The 21567-nt window shown below is 43.2% G+C and overlaps 1 protein-coding gene and 1 long non-coding RNA gene across 3 annotated transcripts in view; one reads left to right on the top strand and one right to left on the bottom strand.

Moving 5' to 3' along the window:
• The window catches only part of Lrmda (leucine rich melanocyte differentiation associated), a 1012055-nt gene that overhangs the window by 384896 nt on the left and 605592 nt on the right, over positions 1-21567 (bottom strand). The gene's annotated exons all lie outside the window — the stretch shown is intronic.
• On the top strand, positions 471-6277 carry LOC119800084. Of its 2 annotated transcripts, XR_005282977.1 has the most exons (3): positions 471-661; positions 3945-4846; positions 5136-6277. It is a non-coding gene; the product is annotated as an uncharacterized LOC119800084 (long non-coding RNA). The 2 variants fall into 2 exon arrangements; XR_005282976.1 differs by having other exon boundaries at positions 3945-6277.

Genomic DNA, 21567 nt, shown 5'->3' with positions numbered 1-21567 from the left:
ACAGTATCTGTCAAATATTCCATGTTGCTGTGTGACCTTCAAACATTTAGCATCTTCCATGGCTTTCTTGGGAGCCTGAACACACTGTTTGGGAATGGCAGGGTTATGGGAGGAGAGGCAAAGATTGGGCATGGGGTCCCTTGAGATGGAGATAAGGTGTGTTTTTAAGTATCAGAGCCCTTTTCTGACTAATTAATGTTGGGCATGAGGATCCAAGAGCCAGAAAGCTGGGTTGAGCAGAAGGCATGCTGCATAGCTTTGCAAACTCAGTAGCAAGTTTGGGATTGCCAGTTCTAACCACTCTAGTTTACCTGTAGGGTATGAATGTCCCCAGCACATTTGCCCCATGATTGATTAACCAGGGGAAATTATTGAAGAGAACATTAGCTAAACATTGACCAAGGTCACCCTTTAACCTTCAGAGAAAAGTGACCCTTGGCAGCTTACATTCAGTCAGCCTGTGCCACAGGCCCAGAAATGGCAACACTGAACTCCTGACAAAACCTAGGATTTCTTGGCTCTGGGCCTAGGCAGGCAGAGGATGTGTCGGCAGCCAGGGAGAAGTAAAGTCTGAGGACAAAGGAAGCGAGAAGGGGAAGTTTATATCAAAGACGGACGTTGGGATTACTCATCGGTGTTGACTGCAAAGAGAGGAGCACAGGTAAGTGATTCCCTCTGTGTGGTGCTTATGTCGCTGCGACTCAGCCACAACGTTCAGATAATAGCGAAGTGCTCAGTTCCAAGTCACTCCACCTAAGTCCCTTCAGTAAAAGACATGCAGGGAACGTACTGAAATACAGGGCTGTAGTCAAAGGAGTGGATCTTCATGAAGAAGGAGAAACCAAAAAATTCTCCTGTTTCTTCTTGCCCCTCCTTAAAAATCCTTCTCTACCTGGCTCCTCCCTACAACTTCCTGTCAGCTCGATTCTGACTAGGCCTCCTGACTGCAAGTGAATTTTATTTAATCAAACACACCTTTGTATTTTTACACAAATGTTCCAGAGCATAAACAAAAAATAACACACCCTAAAATAATATTCCACAACATGAGTGCATATGTAAACGTGTGCATACAGAACATTTCTTTCTTGAAACCATGTAAGATTGGAGTCCGGTGTGAGCATGGCCGTGGTCTCCCTGATGAGACAGGGAGGGATCACGCCTTGCTTATACCAGATTCTGGAGACTCCAGGTCTTCCTTTTGATTGTGGCAGGACTCCAGGCAGGAAGGTCTCCTTTCTAGACCCACATATCTCTCCTTTCTCCTAATAAGATGCAATGTGTTGCGTTTAGAGCCTGATTCAAGATGGCCTGCTTCTCTAGCTCAACTCAGTTACACCTGCAAAAATCCTTCTTCCAAAGAAGGTCACATCCTGAGGTTCAAGGTGGGCATGGATATCACTGACATGTGCCTAGTGTTTGGTTTCTTTGGATTGACACACAGAAGTGAAATGGGAAAAAGATGAACTACTCACACGTGCAATGCCAAATGCCAAAGAACTGTCACCAGTGTGGGAAAAGGTGGGTCTTCATACACAGACAGATGCACAGCCAGCTACGAGGACATATCTCGAAGAAATAATATAGACACCAGCTGGACTATTCTCTACCTAGATTGAGAAACAAGTCTTTGCATCCTGTTTTCCAGATTGAAGGCTCAGCAGAGGCTTGCTAATGAGTGAGAGGAAAATGGGAGCGAATGGGACAGATGCTAGATTCCTCCAGTGACAGTGGGTCCTCTGACAGGGATGGGGCATGTGGCTTGGCATAGTTGAATAAGAAAGAAGGGTACATACAAGGGAAGGCTTCTGACATGGACTCTACCCCCTGGAGACAACATCAACTAAGGTATAGTCTCTGGGGGGTAGAGGATACGGAGAGAAAGAATGCCAGTCAGCATCTCCTTTATGCCATGGCTGTCTATGAGGCAGGAACTAACAGCTCAGCACACACAACTCTATTCAAGCCCACAGCACACTCCGAAGAAAAGGTAGTATGTTCAGCACTCCCTGAAGTCTGAGGGAGTAGTATAAATTGATTACCCATAATCCTTAGTTTGTAAGTGACCATGACAGAACTTAATTGCAGGTCTCCATCCCACCCAAAGCCATGGTTCTTAATATCCCTTTTCTCTTGACTCTCTTTTCTAAAAGTTTAATTATAGCAAAATAAACAAAAGACAAAATACACTATCTTGGTCATCATTGTAATTCTATAGTTCAATAGTGCCAAGTGCATTTACACTATTGTCCAACCCCCCCCCCCCAGAATTCTTTTCTTCTTCCCAAACTGTCATGCTATACCTGTGAAACAATCATTAGTTCCTTCTCTCCTGCAACTTTCAAGCCACCAGTCTACCTTCTGTCTCTATGATTCTGATTATTCTAGGTCCCTCTAGAAGGTGGATTCATGGTACATCTGTCATCCTGTGGCTGTGTGGCTGCACAAGGCACATCTTCAGGGTTCAACAGTTTTGAAGCTGTGTCAAAATGTCCTTTCTTTCGCATACTAAGTGATGCTCCAAGGAGCGTCCACCCCATGCGTTAGTCATCGTCCCATCTGCCAGTGGACACTTGGGTTGCTGCCACCATTTGACGACTGTGAAAATGTGGCAGTGAACACGGGTGCATGGAAATTCCCCCTTTCTTCCCGATTTTACCAGTCGGACGTGTCCAGAAGTGGAATTCCTGTCTCATATAATGACCCTATTTTCAATTTCCGTTTGATTTCTACCAAGTTTTTCATTCCTACCAACAGGGCACAGGGGCTCTGATTTCTCCACATCCTTTTGTTTGTGTGATTCTGCTGCCCTTAAGCCACATCACAATGACATGGGCTGCTAAATAAACCCCTCCTCCCCACACCAAACCTAGCCAAAGAGACCTGTTTCTCTTTAGCTGTTCACAAAGCCAAGCAACATGGTGTTTGTGCTTAAGAAAACACACCTACTCTAAAGCAGGAAGGCATTCCAGGCCACCATGCCTGGGTCCTCACCTTGCCTAGGTCCTCACTGCCTGTACAGACTACCCTAAATCCTCTTCTATCCCCCAATACTCAGACCTAGGAGAACACCCACAGGTGTCTCATGACCCCCTTTCCTGAGTACTCAGTTTCTTTTTCATTATCCATCCCGCCAGAGACTACACTGAGAAGCAGTGCCAATTGCTCCTTTGTCTGAAGGAAGGACATTTATCATTTGCTGTTCTAAATCTGAAAACATCATAACCAAGCCGTGGGCGTTGGCTCACATTACACTCTGTAATTTCAGTTAGCGAGTTAATGGGAAAGACGCATTAACATTCTGTTTGTGGTTTAAAATACATATTTACACAGTTTGACTTCTCATATCCCCAAACTTATAATTTATCCATCATTACATTCCCCATTCTCTACTCTTAAACATTAACTGCCCTCATTGAGGTGATGAAAGATGGGGAGGCAAGCAATGGTGGTTTTCATAGACACAAAGCCGACTGGCTCAAAGCAGAGTGGAGAACCCACATCCAGTGGTTGAGAAAGAAAAGGGCTCCGGCTGGGAGTGCTGAGCTAATGGGTTTATAAGGAACTGTTGCCTCCAAACATAACAGGCTTGAGTGGGAGGGTGGGCATTTTCTGTTAACTCTACCATTCCATGTTTGGAACTGGAGTCATAACTAACTACGCATGCCCACGGTTCTGACACCACCAACGACAGGGCTGCTAAGGATTCCAGGAATTTCAGAAACTCCCTATTTGATTATCTGACATGTTTTACTATAAAGTCTAAAAATCTCTAAGTTTTTACAGACATATTTCAGATTTCTAACTCATTCTTTCTGTACGATTCTGTATTCTCACATGTGTGTTGTTTCACAGGTGAATGCAGAAGCCAGATGGTAATCTCAGATGTGTTCCTCTGCTACTGTCTATCTTTGTTTTTTATTCCATTTATGTTTTTGATACAGAGTCACTCATTAGCCTGGAATTCACCGAGTTGGCTAGACTGCCAGGCCAACATGTCCCAGAGCTGGGATTACAAGCACACCCCATCAAGCCCATCACCTAAGTTGCAGGGAATTGAACTCATGCTCTGACACTTGCAAGCCAGCATTTTACCAGCTGGTCAATCTATCCAGCAGCTTTTCTCCACCTCCTTCTCACATTTCCTTTCCTTGCCCTGTTTCCATATTTGATCAAGCCATATAAGAACTCCCGCACAGTAGAAAGAATGTAGACTGTGCAGTCAGACAGACCTGGGTTCGGAACCTGGCTCTACCACTCTTAGCAACTGTGGGAATGTGGATAAGTCTTGAAATTCTCAGTCTGAAACAGGATGTAGACAAATACCACCCTCTGAGTGTCAGTGTACAGCACAGCACCCATTGTATCTCATAAGATTGCCCTATCATTCCGTATAAAGCATGACATGGGATGTGGTTTTCACCTACTGCCTCTTTCTGTTGCTCATTGATATCTAAGGAATAAACACTAAACATTTGGGACATTTCAAATCACTCATGGGGCAAGGGGAAGCATTGTACTCTGCACCTCCATTGAGAAGAACTAGGCAGGCTGCTATCTAGAAAGAGAACCAAAGATGGAGAATGGATCCCACTGAGCTAGCAGACTGAGACAGGGAATGGACGCTACCGGAATCAACAGACTCACAAGCAGGAAACAGTTGAGCATCGGGTCCTCGGATGTGGAAGGAAAGAAGAGACTCTTGACGATTAGGTGAAGGAGTATATTTTAAGATGATGGAAGAATTATTTTATTGACTTTGAAATGACCAGTACATTCCAAAAAGGTTTACACAAGCTCACCAATAAGGAATTCACAAGGCACCGACTGACTGACCATCTACAAAGTAAGTAATTAAGAAACAAAGTGTGTAATTCCCAGACATCCCCTTCCCCACTTTTTAAGCCTCCCTCTGCCTGGCTATCCATTCAGATTTTGTTTTATTGCTTCTAACGCCTATGATTTTCCCTTGGGGCCTTACAGCTTATTAAAGTCCTACCCTCAAATCTCAAAATACAGTTTTTCCAAAGAGTAGACAAATTCTAATGGACTCCCTTCTGAATTCAAAATACAAAGCTCTTCAAAGAGCAGGTAGCGCCTTCAGGGAGAGAATGTTCCTTGCTCTGTTCCTACAGCCACCACTTCCTGTTCCAGAGACAGAAAATAGAGAAGGAATGGGGAGAATAACATGTCCTGTCCTGACTGTCAAGATTCGACTGTCACCAGGCTCTCCCACACTACAGCAGCAGCAACAGAGCAACCCTGTCTCTACCAAGCTTAGGAGCCACTGCATACCAACTGCTCTTGATATATTTTCAAATATGAAGGCAATCAAAAGTGGTGTCATTGAGTAAGAGTATAATAACATCAGGTTTGTCTTTCCTTTGGGACCTCTGAGCCAATGGGGTTTTCTGAGTCAATGAATTGTTTTGCTTGGTTTTGTTTTTTCTGGTCTGCAAAGTAAGGCCATAGGCCCTGATGCCTTCTACCACACGAAGCCTTTCATATAGCAAACTTGAACCTTCTGGCAATCCCCACAATTTCTTTTCTCTATATAGTCAAAGTCTCCACTTCTCTCTGCAGCGGCTTTGAGAGACCCAAACACTGTCCAAAAATGATTCTGTGTGACCGAACTTTGTGGGGCATTTGGGAGTTCTGCGACTCCTTTTGGACACTCACCAGCCTAGAGTGTGGGCGGCAATACCCTCCTTCCAGCAGAGACCAGGAAGATAATACATTAGACATCAGCATCTAGAGCAATCTCAGACACAGTGCAGTACCCTCTCTGTGGATGGATGCAAGTATAGGTAAAAACCTGATCAGCGGCCTCAGGCCTATAGGCCCAACGTGAGACATGTCTTTGCTCTATATGGCTTCCCTGGAAGAGACAGTTGGTACCCAAGACTGTCTAAGCCCTTGCCTGAACCATATCCCCATGCAATTCCTCCACCTGACAATGGGGTGCACTGGTACGCCACTTTACCCCGCCCCCAGGCTGATCTGCATGTCCTCCAATGCTAGGGGTGATTTACACAGCCTGCTAGAGGATTTTCCAAGAAAACACTCCACATAATTGGCCTTTGGTCGAGCTCTCCGGCCGTGATTTATTTCTCTGGGACAAGCCAAGGAACGTCTCTCCCCACCTCTGCAAAGCCTCCGGTCCTGGCCTCAAAGTTCAGCAAGTTTCTGGCCAGAGAATGTTCTTCCTCTCCTCCCACTCAGCCTTTTTTCCCTGTGCCTTGCAATCTCATTTGCTAAATATACTAAACTGACTGTATACCACGGTCTGCAGTTCCAGAATGTGCCTGGCTTCTTTTGGCTGGGAGGGTCACTCCTAAATCACTCTGCTGGCAGCTGCCACCCATTTATATCCATGACCCAAGAGGACTGAAAGGGCAGGTTCTTCCACAGAGATGCCTTTCTATCTAGGCCCCTGGGTGCCAGAAGGCACAGGCTGCCTTCACTCTTCCACCCCATACAAACGCACAGGCACATGGTTACATAGTAGGAAGGGAAGGTACTCAAATGCTCAGAAACGTTCAAGGAACAACTTCCACCTTGGTCAGTTGTCCTGGGGCCATGGCCTGAGCTAAACAACTCTAAATTCAAGCCCTGACAGTGCAAAGAGGGCCATTGTGGCTGGAAGACATCAGAACTGTAGAAGAAGGGGGTTGAGCAATTTCTCTGCCTTGCAAACAGCTTTTGATTTCTACCAGCCCTGTCAACAGTGTCACTCCCAAGAAGCCCATGAAGGGTTTCCCGAAAGGTGAAGCAGCCTCTGGGAGAAAAGTTAGAATGGGTGAGTCAAAGCAAGTCTCCTTTCTAAAAGTTTGGAGGGTTTCTATTAGGCCTCACCTTCTCTGCAGGCCCATCCTGCAAAGGAGGACTCTAGAAAAGGGGTCTGGTAAGAAAAGACGGTCAAGGACAACCTCCAACCTTCCCCTACCACACACACTCTTTTCTGTGGCATGCATGTGTGTGCACTTGTGTGTGTGTACATAAACATATGTGTGCATGTATGTGTGTATGTGTGTGCATGCATGCATATATGTGTGCTTATGTGTGTGCATATATATACATGTGTGCATGCGTGTGTGTATGGATGTATGTGTGCATGTGTTTATGTGTATGCATGCATGCATGCATGTGTACGTATACATATATAAACATGTGTGCATGCGTGTATGCATGCATGCATGTGTGTACTCGTGTGTGCATATGTATATATAAGCATGTGTGCATGTGTGTACGGATATATGTGTGCATGCATGCATGTGTGTGCTCATGTGTGTGCATATGTATGTATATATATACACATGTGTGCATGTATGTGTATGTATTTGTGTGCATTCATGTGTGTGCGCGTGTTTGGTATGTGTTTGATAGGAACATGTGCCTGAATGAAATGGCGTGAGAACAACTGCAGATACTGTTTTGGATCATCCGCACTATTGTAGCGTCTGCTTGTTATTTTGCTCTTGGTTTTGTTATTCTCCCGACAGTCTCTCATTGGCCTGGACCTTTTGTCTACAGACAGGGTGTCTTCAGGTGAAATTTTCCTTACCAAGAAAAAGATGGCGAGAAGGGATTCAGGATTGCTAGGAGAGATGCTCGATGTTTGGGTCATAGAGAAATGAACACTAGGAGCCACGCCTTCCTTGCAGGAAGGATTGTTCTCCTTTGGGCATCCCCAGAAAGCTCACATAACTAACCATCACCATAGTCCCTAGCATGGAAGTTTGAGGCTGGACAGCAAACCTCTCTTTAAGAACACTGGGTATCCGGAGGACTTAGAGAACAGAAAACATTGCCACCCCTATAAGCTAGAACCATAAAACAGATAAGTGACCCCCACTTCCAATACAGCCCCAATTAGGCCATTTTTTTCAGGAGTGAGTGGGACAAACAGACTTGATCTTGGCTGGCGAACGAGGCTTCCTCCTCCCAGCTGCTCCAGGGGACTGGAGGAAAACACAGCCCAAGATTGCATTACCAATTTCTGTTGGCCTAACACAATGAAAACCCACATCTAATTTGTTGTCCACTGTCCCTCAGGTCCCCTTCAGCATTTACTGCTTTCCAAATATCTTCTTCCCATTGAATATCTGTGTTTCAGATTATTCGTCCCCAGATGTATTAGGATGCATTTACTGCAGCTGACTCTCATCTAGTGATTTCCTGTCCATATGCCTGACAGCTCCAGGTCCCTTTATGTCACATCTCTGTCATTGGTACGGTTTATAATACCTCTCCATTTAGGGCCATATACAGATTTAATTAGCATACTCTTTACAACCTTCCCTAGGTTATTAACAAGGATACAGAGCACAATGGATACAGCAATCCTGATGGAACCCCGTGGCCTCTGCAAGGCTGCAGTGAAGAAGTCCATTCGCAGCTCTGAAAGGGCTCTGGGTGAATTCCCTTCAGCAGGAAGTAGGCTGAAGGACCCGTGCTCCACTGTGATGAAGTGACATTGAGCCAAGACCATGTAAAGTAGATTCCGTCCAGATCTGCTAGTAACAAACTGTGACCTTGACAAAGACACTTCCCTGCTTGTTAGTTAGCAGTAAAGAAGGCCGGTGAGGTCTCATCAAAGGTGGAAGGGAGATACTAATTACTCAGATACTGACAAGGACAGCTTTTTACTAAGTTGCTATTATGGGCAACCATAATACCTTGTATATATTTCTAACCTTCACCCTAAACCTGTGAGATTAAGCACCCCTTACATTTCTTCTGAGAAGGAAACCAAACTGAAAGAATCACAGGACTTGCCAAAGGTCACAGTGACTTTTTTTTAAAGTTCTTTTTAGCCAATGAGATGGCTCAGCAGGGAAAAGCCCTTGCTGTGGTGGCAACGCTGTATGTGGTGACTGCATCTGTAGTCTCAGAGCCCTGCAGTGAGATGGGAGGGGTGGCATGAGAATCTCCCAGAAGCCCATGAATAGTCACTAGCCTGGAGTACCCACCAGGGCAAAACCAAGAAGACTATCTCTCAACAAAACTGAAGGAGCGAACTGACTTCTGAAAGCTATTCTCTGACCTTCACAGGCATAATGTGGCATGAACACATGTATACACACACACACACACACACACACACACACACACACATAAAAAGAGCCAGTAAAATGGCTTACTTAGTAGGTGAAGGGCCCTGCCTTCAAGCCTGATGATCCGAATTCAATCCCCAGGAATTACATGGCATAACAAACAAATAAATAAAATTTAATAAAAAATTGAAGGCAGTGTCTTGAATCTAATCTTTGCAGGTTTGACAAAACATACAATTCCTAATGAGCTGAGCCGTCTCAATTCGAAGAAAGCAGGCGATGTCTAAAAGAAAGGCTCCTGCCCCATCAAGCCCCTGCTTTTCTCTTGTCTCTTTGAACAGTTGTCTTCCCTCACTTGACAGCCTAGCACACCCAAGTCCTCTCTCTCTCAGGCAGAATGGCTCAGGGTTCAGGGACTCGAGGCTGAAGTGGTCCGTTAGCAGGTGTTACCAGGGAGGGTGCCACATTTTCAGATGAGCTTAGGAAACAATGTCCAGTCTACTTCTTTGCCCCCATGAAACTTATTGTCTTTCATTTTCCAGTGTACACTAGACGGCTCCCAAAGACAAACACAGAACATCCCACTCCTGACTTTATTTCATGTGAGGAACCTATTGGGTAAACATAAAACAAAACAACAACAACAACAACAAAAAAAACAAAAAACAAAAACCAGCCCGAGGCAGGAGATGAATCAGTCAGCAAAGTGTTCACTGTGCTAGCAAAGGGACTTGAACGTGGATGCCCAGCACCCATGTGAAGCCAGGCTTGCACCTTTGTAAGCCCAGGGCTGTGGATACAGAGCCAGGGAGCTACTGGAGCTGGTCAGACCATCCTGCTGAACTGGTGACTTTCAGACTCACTGAGAGAATCCGGCTCAATGCAAAAGGTAAGAGAGTGATTAAGGAAGATGCCTGACATCAACCCCTGGTCCCATACACTTGTGTGCCTGCACAGACACAAGAACAAACAATAAAATAAATAAAAACTGAACAATATCCCATTATTAGACTTTAGGAAGTAGTGAAGAAATGGATAAAATAAAATGGCAGGCTGTCTGAGAGCGTGCAGCCTACCGATGGGCTCTTGCCTACCGCAGGACTAGCAAGGCACAGGCCACTGGAGGAAGCCCTGGGCCAAGCGCTGTGTCACTCTGCCTGGCTGGTAGCTCTCCACATCCGAGGCCTTTATTCCAAGGGATCCAGGGAAGGCTTTCAGTCATCTTCCTTACTGTCTTTTAATTATCTGTTTGTTTGTTTGTTTGTTTCCTTTACTTCCCACTTCCCAACCTCCAGGCCTACTCTGATGTTAAAATGAATCCTTGGAAATGATGCCTTTGGCTTGGTTTCTATGATTTTTTTAAAATTTTTATTGTTTTTTATTTATGTGGATGGGTGTTTGTTACCAAGGGCAGTGTCCACAGAGGCCAGAAGGGGATGTCAGCTTCCCTGGCACTGGAGTCACAAGTGGTTGTGAACTGCAGTGCTGGGAACAAAGCTGTGGTCCTCTGCAAGACCAGCAAGTGCTCGTAACCACTAAGCCACTTCTCTTTCCCCCATTTCTGTGAGTTTTGAGGTATGTAAAGCACTGTGTATTTCATTTCTTAGTTTTAAAATTAAGTGATCTGTTTTGCATCCATGTTATAAAATAAAAGTTTTACTATTGTTAAAGTATAGTGAACCCAGCAGAACAGGGGAGGGACAGGGCAGCCACTGAGAAGTTCAGGACTCACAGCTATGGAAAGGACGGGGTATGCCAGGCTATGCTGGCTCACCCAGGAAAGCACCACGGTGGGTAAGGAGCAGAGAGGGTAGAGACTTTGCTGTAGTTTGTGCAGAAATCAATAAAAAAAGGTAAGGTGATGTAAATAGGCCTGGGATTGAGCAGTTTGAATCATTTCAGTGGGCTTTGGGGTGTAGGGGGGTACCCCTGGGAGGGTTGGCATAGAGGAATATGTCTCCCAGAACTAGATGGAATCCTCGCTGGTTGGTCTGTGTTTGAAATGCACATTCCTGGGTAACTTATTTGCAATATTCTAGAATTACCTAGCTCTGGGACGACAGCCTTTTCCTAATCAACCAAGTCCCAGATGGCAGAATATCAGAAATAAAGAAAATATAATCAATACAATGAAGCCCATGGCGACATGCGCCCACCAGAACCTCCCTATGAACAGCTGCGCTGGACTCCAAGGCACCCACCCCATTTCCTCCCTAGTCTCCCGTGTTTCCTTCTGCTCAAGGTGGCCTTCAGCTTTCCAGCACTACAAATAATCCTTTAATGAAAACCCTCATACACACCTCCTCACGGACCTATGTAGGAATTTCATTGGGCTATATATCTTGGAGTGGAATTGCTGGGTCAGGGGGTATGAGTATATTAATTCAACTCAGTGAAGCCAGGCTGCACTCCGAAATTGCTGCTTCATCCAGCCCAGCACGGACCCCCCACAATATCTATAATGCTTTCCATGGTCCACTTTTGTAATTATTCCAGTCTGGTAAGCACAAAGTGATCATTTATTCTCATACCAATTTACATTTCTCTGATTTCTGCGAAATTTGATCTCATTTATTTTTTGTTCCCTGTAACCTCCTAACACATGCTTGCCAAATCAATTCTAGGTAAGCAATAAACACCTAATGGGAAATGCCGGAATAGGTTTGCTTTGAGACATGGTGATGCATAAGCTACCTCCTTCTTGCCTGTCCCACCCTAAGTTCTTGGGCAAGGAGCTAATGATAGCAGGCATACATCTTTATGCTTTGATGGCTAATAATAAAACTGGTGCAACTATTAGAATGTAAGAAGTGAAGTATAGTGTAGTATAGTATATGACATGCATGCATACGCACACAGAAAAATGCAAACAAAATGTGCTTATCTGGTAACCACATATGTACTTATACATACGTATTGCACATACGGGTATTTCCCCTTCAGATAAACTACAAACTTAATTCTAAGTTGTGCACAGTCCTTTCAGATCTAAAACTGCAGAATAACCCTTGTAGAGATGAGCTGTCACTGGTCCCACCTTAGGCCATTAGAAGGATTAAAGAGAAAGTGAAAAACTAAACCTAGTGCCTTCTAAAAAATATGGATCTTCCATAATGTATGATTCGTGGTTGTCTGACCTCATACAAACACATACAACACACAGGCAATCAACTGGTAATACTTTCAGTTGGGAGGTTGGGGGGAAGGAGGGAGAGAGGGAGACAGGGGGGTTAAGTGTGAATACTACAAACAAAGACATATGCAAAAATCTGGTGTGGAACACTGGGAAGCATAGGAGAACCACCCGGACCAGGCCAGACATTTCTCTTTGCTTTCTATTTCTCTCTCTCTTAAGATAAGGAAGACCTTACTGGGACTAGAGAAAGTGAACTGGCTGCTCCAAGCATGCTTCCCACCTAGGATTCTCAGATGGAGGTGCCACGGTGTGAAGACCCACCCAACCTGAAGAGTGAAAATACTCACCTGCTCATTTAAAACACAAGCAAACTCTGACATGCCACAGGCCTCTGGAAGGGGGATTTGCCTTCCAGAGCACAGCTATTCTCTGCTCTGACTCCTGGAGAAGGGACAAATGGTGGCCTGGGCACACTCATCCACACATCAGCCTGTGATTGCCAGTAAATCACCGCTGAGGTAGCGACTAGCATCCATAAAGCCTTTTGAGTTTTACAAGGTGTTTATAATGGGTAACTCACTATGATTTAGACAGAAAACATGAGTCAGCTCCTGAGACAAAGCTGATATGGGGACACTGGCCTTGTGGGATGACCTCTAGCAAGCATCCAAATAAATCGCAGTCTCCCTCTGGACCGAAGCTGGCCATTGTCTTGTACATATATTTTCAGAAGCTTGCCTGTGGGAGAACAGAGCCCTGGAGAATGGGGTTCTTCCCTAATGACAGCCCACAAGGAGAAAAGCAGTCCTCTCAGGGTAACTTACTGACAGGAAAGATGAGAAATACTAAGTCTAGTGTAGAAGCTGAGCCTGGCTCATGGGCAAGATTAGAAAACTTTCCAGACCTCCAGGTGAAAAAAAAAATATATATATAGATAGATAGATATAGATATAGATATATAGATATATGTAAGTATGTATATGTATACATATTTAGTCTATTATAAACTGTATTGTATTTTCTAGTATATAGAATATATATTTGTGTTTTCTAATTTATATGTATATATTAGAAATATATTCTTATATGGATACATACATATTACAGTTTATAACAGACTAAGTTAAGAGAAGTACAGAAGCTCCAACTTTGGGAAGAGGGTCCTAGAAAACAAGATCTGACTAGGAGTTTGAAGGATTGATGATGGCAAAGGATACTGAGTGTATTTCTGAGAAAAGGAAAGAGCAGGTGAAGACACTGGGTAGCCATGACTACAGCAGGTGAAGAGACACTGGGTAGCCATGACGATGGTGTGTGAAGGAACAGAAAGAGGAGGAAGAACCTGAAAAACATACTACGGAGATAAAACAGAGACGACACTGGAGAAATGGTAGAAAGAAAGTGAGGTCAGCAGACACAAAGGAAAACTCAGCATCTGATGACTATGGGAACCCTAGACAGAAGATTCTATACTGTGAAATTCATGCTACTCCTCCTGGGTGAGGAGAAACAGAACTGAAATACATCTGCAAAACAAAGGAGACTCAAGTGACTTTTCTAGAACTATATATAAATGTTCATAATTAACAGTTATATACATTATATAGGTATGGTATACATACATACCTATGCATACATTGTTTTGTTTTTGTTTTTCGAGACAGGGTTTCCCTGTAGTTTCTAGAGCCTGTCCTGGAACTAGCTCTTGTAGACCAGGCTGGCCTCGAACTCGCAGAGATCCGCCTGCCTCTGCCTCCCAAGTGCTGGGACTACAGGCGTGCGCCACCACTGCCCGGCTATTCATCCTCTGTTATAACCAAATTATTCAGCTGAGTTTTGGTTTGGCCTCCTATATCCCAAAATGCTGGATTACATTTTCTCCCCTTTGCTCATTATCTTGCTTCCTTCTCCTGGTTCTTGAGAAAATTTTTGACCTAGGGTTGTTTTTTGTGTACTTTTTTTTCATTTTTTCTTTTTTGATATTTCAAGACAGGGTTTCTCTGTGTAATAGCCCTGGCTGTCTTAGAACACACTTTGCAGAACATACTGGCCTTGAACTCACAAAGATCCCCCTGCCTCTGCCTCCCGAGTGCAGAAATTAAAGGTCTGCACCATCACTCCCAGCCTTGACTTAGATATTTTGTTATCAGGATTTCCTTTTTCTTCTCATGTGCCATTTTTGATAATGGCTGTGTTCAAATATGTGAGCTAAAACAGCTGAAAGAAGACAAGCTTTAGTTTGACTCAAGGTTTTAGAGGCTCCAGCCCATAGTTGTTTGCCCTCATCCCTGTGGGTCTGGGGTTGTACAGTGAATCATGGGAAAGAAGGATAGCAGAACAGAATAGCTCTTGTTGTGGAGACTGGGAAGAAGAGGAACCATACAAAGGAAGGACCTAGAACAAGGAATAGACCCAAACAACAACCCTACCCCATGATCCACTTCATCCAATCAGGCCCCACCTTCGACAGTCTCCACCAACTTTTAATAGTATATTAATTATGAATCTATAAGTGGCTTAATCCATTGATTAAGGCCAAAGTCTTCATGATCCAATCACTGAGAAGTTTAGTACTAAACCTTCAACACATGGGCCTTTTGGCGGACACTCCTATTAAAATCACAAGAGATATTGACAAGCACAAACCTTCCACCTATTTCTAAGGTGGAAGTTCACTATTACAAGCCATGTATTATTTAGGGTCTCTAGAGGAACAGAACTTATAGAACTTAAATATATAATGAGATTTGCTAGAATGTGGCTCAGCTAGTTCAACAATGACTGTTTACCAATGGAAGGTCCAACAATCCAGTAGTTGTTCAGTCCATAAGGGTGGATGGCTCAGCTAGTCTTCAGTATAGACTTGTTGTGGGATATTAGTTTAAGATGTGTTACATTCATTATGTTGTGGAATGCTTGTTTAATGATACAAACATGTGTTGCATTATTTTACATTGCATTTGTTTAACTCTGTGAAGCTATGTTACGTTGCCTGCCTAAAGCACCTGATTGGTCTAATAAAGAGCTGAAGAACCAATAACTAGTCTGTAGAGAGAAATAGGCAGGGTTGGTGGGCAGAGAGAGAAATCTAAGGAAGAGGGCAAGGAGTGAGAAAAGGAGAAGAGGAAGAGGACAACAAAGGCCAGCCACACAGTCACATGGCTAGTCACAGAGTAAGAAGGAAAGAAAGATATATAGAACAAAAAAATCCTAGAGGCAAAACGTAGTTAAAGAGAAATGAGATAGTTTATGTTAGAAAAGCTGGCTAGAAACAAGTCAAGCTAAGGTTGGGCATTCATAAGTAAGAGTGGATGGATGGATGGATGGATGGATGGATGGATATGGACTGGATTGACAGAAAAGTTGGATAGGAGGGTGGATGAATGATGGATGGATGGGTTTATGGATAGATGGGTAGATGAATAAGAAGGCCTGAAACACTGATGTTAATGATTAGAGAAATGGGAAAATTAGTGAAAACCAAGACCTCCCAAAACAAGGAGGCACTCACTTAAACTCCTGTGGACATTGTGGGAGGATGAGAAAGGGAAGATGCATGTGTTAATGCTATCACATTCTAGACAGATACATTGAATCATTTAATGCTGCCTTCAACCTCCAGTGAGTTGCAGTTTCTATGGGTTTCATGAGCTGACATCGTCTGGTCTGCCATTCCATTATGTACGTTTCTGTCTAAACAGATACTGAAGAGCTCGGAACAGGATGGGTAACAGGGTAAGAAGAGAGGACAAGTTCCATTTACTTGAACAAGATTCCAAATTGAGAAAAATCCTAATTCTTTATCTTTAAAAGGTTGGTACACAGATCCTGGTTTTGGAATATTTCACTTTCAGACCTGGCTTTAAAATGCTCTCAATCTTGAAGCTACACTTATATTTTTTTCTGCTTTGCTCTCTGGGAGACAGTGTTATTGAATCTTGACAAGCTAAGAAGTGTCCCCTTCCTGAAAATGGGATGATCTTAAGAAGCTCCTTATCCTCAACACCCAAAGTCTCTTTCTTTTTAAAGACAGCAGAAGAATGTCTCCTAAGTTTGAAATCTAAATGATAAGATCATCAATAAATGACAACCTCCCAGGAAAGGCTGGGAAACCATGACCTTGAATATTCTGCTTCCTTCTGCACGGCACGAGCTTGTTGCAAATACAGAAGGAATCTGTCTCAGTTCATTTTTTAAATATAAATTTTTTCCTTCCAGTGGTCATGGATAGCATAAATTGCTATTAGCCATGACAAAGACAGATAACCTGCCCTGCGGGAGAGGGAGAGTAGAAAATCTGAACTCACTGTCATTTTCTTATGGCTTGAAGACCTTCTCCTGTCTGTGGCACATCTCAAAAGTTCACCTTGCTACAAAGCTTGTTTTGAATAAAGGTGACATAAAATATCATTTCTTCCCTCTCTTGGAGAGGCTTCTGGTTGCCATGGGCTCCTAGAAGAGGGAGGGAGCCAGGCTCAGAAATTAAAAAACAGTCAATAAAACCAGTACTTGAGAATGCTTGCTTCTACTCCTTCCTTCCCCCTCAAACTATGCTCCTGGGTCATTGGGGTACATGAGATACCTTTCTGAAGTATTTAAAACCAAACTCTAGTGGTTTGAAAATGGGATCTGAAGCGACCCGTACACATAAAGGTATGCATTATTTCAAGGGCATGTCAGTGCCTCCCATGAGTACAGAAGAATTCTGGGTGACATGGAGCATAAAGAAGAATAAGCTGGGTCCAAGGCTAGGGCAAGTCAACACAATTTCCATCAGGCAGATTCAGGAACATTTGGAGGCAGTGCTTCCAATCCTGAAACAGACACATCTGTTTGTATGTTTCATCAGCTCTAAAGTAAGGCACTACCTATGAGTCCTCAGTTCTCTTCACAGGATGCTAAGGATCTGGTGCTCTAGTGTCCCTGAAAATGGTTCCCAGAGTTAGCATTCTTTCATCTTCACAGGCAGGACTCATGGGATGACTATTTTAAAAAATAAACTCCTTAGTGATAAAGAAACACTTTAGTTTTATGAGGTCACAATTGTTGATTGTTGGTCTTAATTCCTTAGCAAATGAAGCCATGTTTGGATAGTCCCTTCCCACATCTATATGTTGTAGGGAACTGCCTGTGTTTTCTTCTAGCAGTTTTAGTGTTGCAGGATTCATCCACTTGGTTTTGAGGTATTGATCCACTTGCATCTAACTTTTTGGCGGAGTGACAGATATGGGTCTAATTTCTTACTTCTACATGTGGACACTCTGTTTTCCCAGCACCATTTGCTAGAGATGCTGTCTTTTTTCCTGCATGTGTATTTGTCCTCCTTGTTATATATCATATTTGGTTTTCTATTTTTATTTCATTATATCTGTTCTTGTGTCAATACCATATTGCTCTTTTTCCTATAGCTCTATAATGTATCTTGAAGTCTAGATTTATAATTCTTCCAGTATTATTCTTTTTGCTCAAGATTGCTTTAGCTATCCAGGGTCTTTTCTGGTTCCATATGAATCTTAATATTTTTTCTATTTCTGTGGAGAGCATTGTGGGTATTCTAATTAGGTTTTCAATAAGTCTGTAAAGTGCTTTTGGTAGCCTGGTCACTTTTACAATAGTGATTCTACCAATCCATGAACACAGAATAATGTTTTTCAATTTTCTGGTGCCTTTCTCAGTCTTTAGAAATTTGAAGCTATCATTGTAGAAGTCTTTCACCTCCTTGGTTAGGTTTATTCCAAGAAATTGGATTGTCTTGATGATACTGTAAATTAACGTGTGAACAGGATCTCTTTCTGCATGCTTTATGTCCTGCCATTTTGGTGAAGCTGTCAATTATTTCTAAAAGCTTTCCAATGGAAATTCTGGGATCTTTTATATATAATATCATACCATCTGTAGATCGGAATAATTTCACTCCTCTGTTTCCTATTTGTATCTCTTTAAGGTCTATGCAGAGACCAGACTGCAAAGCCATGGATGGATTCTCAGAACTCATTAAGCCCAGTGGTTCTGATCATGTAATATGTGGGCAAGTTGGGGCCTGAAGGAGGCATGCAGCTCACCCATGGTTCCCCGTCAGGTGGCTAGTGGAGAGGAGCACCGCCCGAGCGCTCAGTGGGCAGAGCTCACCAAGCTCATTCACGTTTGCTCTGAGGGACTTGGTGCAGCTACTACATTCATTTGCTAGGGCTCACACAGTGGAACATCACAGATTAGGTGATTAACTAACACAAGCTTATTTCTCATATCTCCAGAGATACTCATTCAAGATCAAGGTGTTACCCTCTTTCTGTTTCTCCCAATGATTGTCCCTCTGAGCCTAGGAAGATCCTGGTGTCACTTAATCTCCCTTCGTAACAGGCCACAAGGTAGACTGGATTAATGTCACCCTTGCAACTTCATTTGAACTCCATTCTTTATTTAAAGCGCCCATAGCTAAACACAGGTCCAACCTGAGGTCTCTATAGTACAAGCTCCAGCACTGAGGTTTGGGAGAGATATGGGTTAAAACCCCGATCAGTCACATTTTCCAGTCTCATTTCCTTCTTCAGTTAAGGATGCTTCTATCCCTAAATTCCAGACCATTGGAGACAGGCAGAAGTGAAAAATGTCATTTTAAGACAAGGTCAGTGAGTCAATCTCACACAAGCTTCCGTGTTCTCAATCTTACTCGACCAACAAACTGAGTTCAGTGAAGGACTCCATGACACAAGAAAAATGCACGGCCACTGATGGAGAACCTGGAGCCCTGGTTGATCAGATGCACCCCTCATTCTCCACGTAGGAATTTTCAGTGGACTGGAGCCACTCATGCTGCCAAGACCTGGGGAACATTTCTTTCAGTAGACAGACTTTCCTGATAAACATACTCAGCTTACCAACTCACAATCTTTCTACCACACATCAATGGCCATCAAATTTTAGACTGATTTCAGTTTCCCAGTGAGTGATCCAGGTGGGCTGTGGCAAAAAGAGAAAATGCATTTTCCCTTCCTGGGGTAGCAGGCTTCTTGGCATGTATAGACAGACGCCTGGAACCTTCGCTAACTTACAGACTCCTAAGGGGTCCTCCAGCCCCTTCCCTACAAAGGCAAGGAAGTGGAAGGAGAAGGGAAGCCGTAGATAATAACGATCCCTTTCTTATTTAAACAGGCCACTTTTCTTCCAAATAATACATTTTTGTCAGCTCAAATATTCCCCTTTGATAGGAACTTGAAAATAATTAGCCCTAATAGGGCTGCTATGAATACCGCTGCACAAGGAGGAGGTAGCTCTTAATAAGAGCTTTCCACTCCCAGCCAAGCCACCTTCTTGGCCCCCTCCCTGCCAAAAGAAATGTAACAAGGAAAAGATTATAGGTTCAGAACCACTCAGGGAGAAATATATATTTGGAATAAATGCACAAAATCCTTTAAAAACAGCACATGATGAAGACTTTGTGTTTAGTTTGATTTGCTTTCCAAATCACACAGGTTGCACAGTTGCAAACAATGTTTAAACAAGTACAACCCCTGAGAAGTGTGGAGAGATTTAAGGGAAATAAAAGCAAGATCAGCCAGCCTGTAATCTTCTTTTCTCTTTTTTTCCTCCCCAAAGCTGCATTAAATTGCCTATTGAGAACAATAACATATTTGTGCTTTTATAGGTAGAATGATTGGTATTATGCAAAGATTTGGCTAACAGTCTGAAGGCACATTCACACTGATCAGGACTTCATGCTGTTAATAATTTTCAGGATGCTTCAGGGAACCCATAATTCCCTTGGACTGCAACTTAGGAGGTCAATGTGAGCTTTGCAGGAGCACCTAGAGAGTCTAAGTCATTGTTGCAGAGCCAAACCGACCAATAAGACTCAAGGAAACCCATTCCAAAGAGAGTCTTGAAGTACTAAGTGTAAGTCAAGACCCACTTCTTCCAGGCATGGTTAGATGCAAGGTCTCATCTGGAACAGACCATCAACTTGAAAAGGGACACCTTGGAATTCAATCCTGCACCTCAGGTTCATGGGGTCACACCTGCCTTCCAATAAGCATGGAGAGGTTATGTTATCCTAGATGTGAAACTTAAAGGGAACACACATGCACATACAGAGATACAGTCACACGACTACCCTTGTTGTGAATAAAAGATCCAGAAATAGGAGAAACACAGTGTGGTTACTAATGGTACTCAGAATAAATTTGACAGAGAACTACACAGTTTGTGATAGGAATAATTTGAAGAATACAGAGAAAACAAGAAAAAACATTAGTTGGAAAGTAATGTTTGATATACAGAAGCCATGGAGAGGAAAGGAGAGGAAAATGGGAGGTTGTAAAGTTGCCATACGGGAGTACACAGGAATGATTTTCTTGGTTAATATCTGTCTTAGTTAGGCCTTGTTGTTGTGAACAGACACCATGACGATGGTAACTGTTATAGAGGAAAGCATTTAATTGGGGCTGGCTTACAGTTTCAGAGGGTCTGTCCATTATTGTCATGGTGAGGAGCATGGTGACATTCAGGAAGACATGGTGCTGGACAAGGAGCTGAGAGTTCTACATCCAGATCAGCAGACAGCAGGAAGAGAGAGAGACTGGGCCTTGCTTGAGCTTCTGAAACCTCAAAGTACACTCCCAATGACACAATTCCTCCAACAAGACTATACCTGCTCTAACAAGGTCACAAGTCCTAATTCTTTCAAATATCCAAACCACCACAATGTATTTTAATAGGATCATTCCACTTTTTTTAAAGTGTATCCAAATAAAATTAAATGAAATTCTTCCTTGGCTTTTAATCTTTGATTAACACAGAGATGCCCGTGTTTCAAGGTTCAAAGGCAAGCTGGGATATAGCTCTAAGGCCCCATTTTAGAAAATTTAGGAATCTATCCCAAAAATTAGTTTTGGATTGTATTAATTGGACAAACCATGCCAGAACAACCCCAGGCCATCAGCTCCAGGTGAGACATGGAAAAGTCTGTTTTAAACAAGTGTGGGAGGACAGAGTCGGGGATCTTCACCCCAGAGGTGCACTTTAAGACTCTGCTGACAAGAAGCAGCAACGACAGCACTGGACGTCTTTGACGACACACTGAAGCTTCAAAACACAAAGTCACGAGGAGGCAGCGTGGATCAGTTCACATCCTTCTCTAGGAAGAAGGAGAGACGGGGTGAACCAAGCATTTGGAACACCACTGCCTTTGAGACGTAAGTGAGGCATTCATCGTCTGGTACATCCCACAAAGATGATGATGAGCCCAGTAGGGGCATGTCCAAACCGCTTCTGAAGCTCAGGGTATATTATCAATGTAGATTTGCCCTTAATGAACTCATCAACAACAAAAATAATTTTTAAAGAACTGATTTTTATAAGCATATTAAGGATTTAATA

Source organism: Arvicola amphibius, chromosome 13 (genome assembly GCF_903992535.2).
Source record: "Arvicola amphibius chromosome 13, mArvAmp1.2, whole genome shotgun sequence".
Taxonomy (NCBI): domain Eukaryota; kingdom Metazoa; phylum Chordata; class Mammalia; order Rodentia; family Cricetidae; genus Arvicola; species Arvicola amphibius.
The sequence above is the reverse complement of the archived record's forward strand: the minus strand, read 5'-3'. Positions and strand labels throughout refer to the sequence as shown.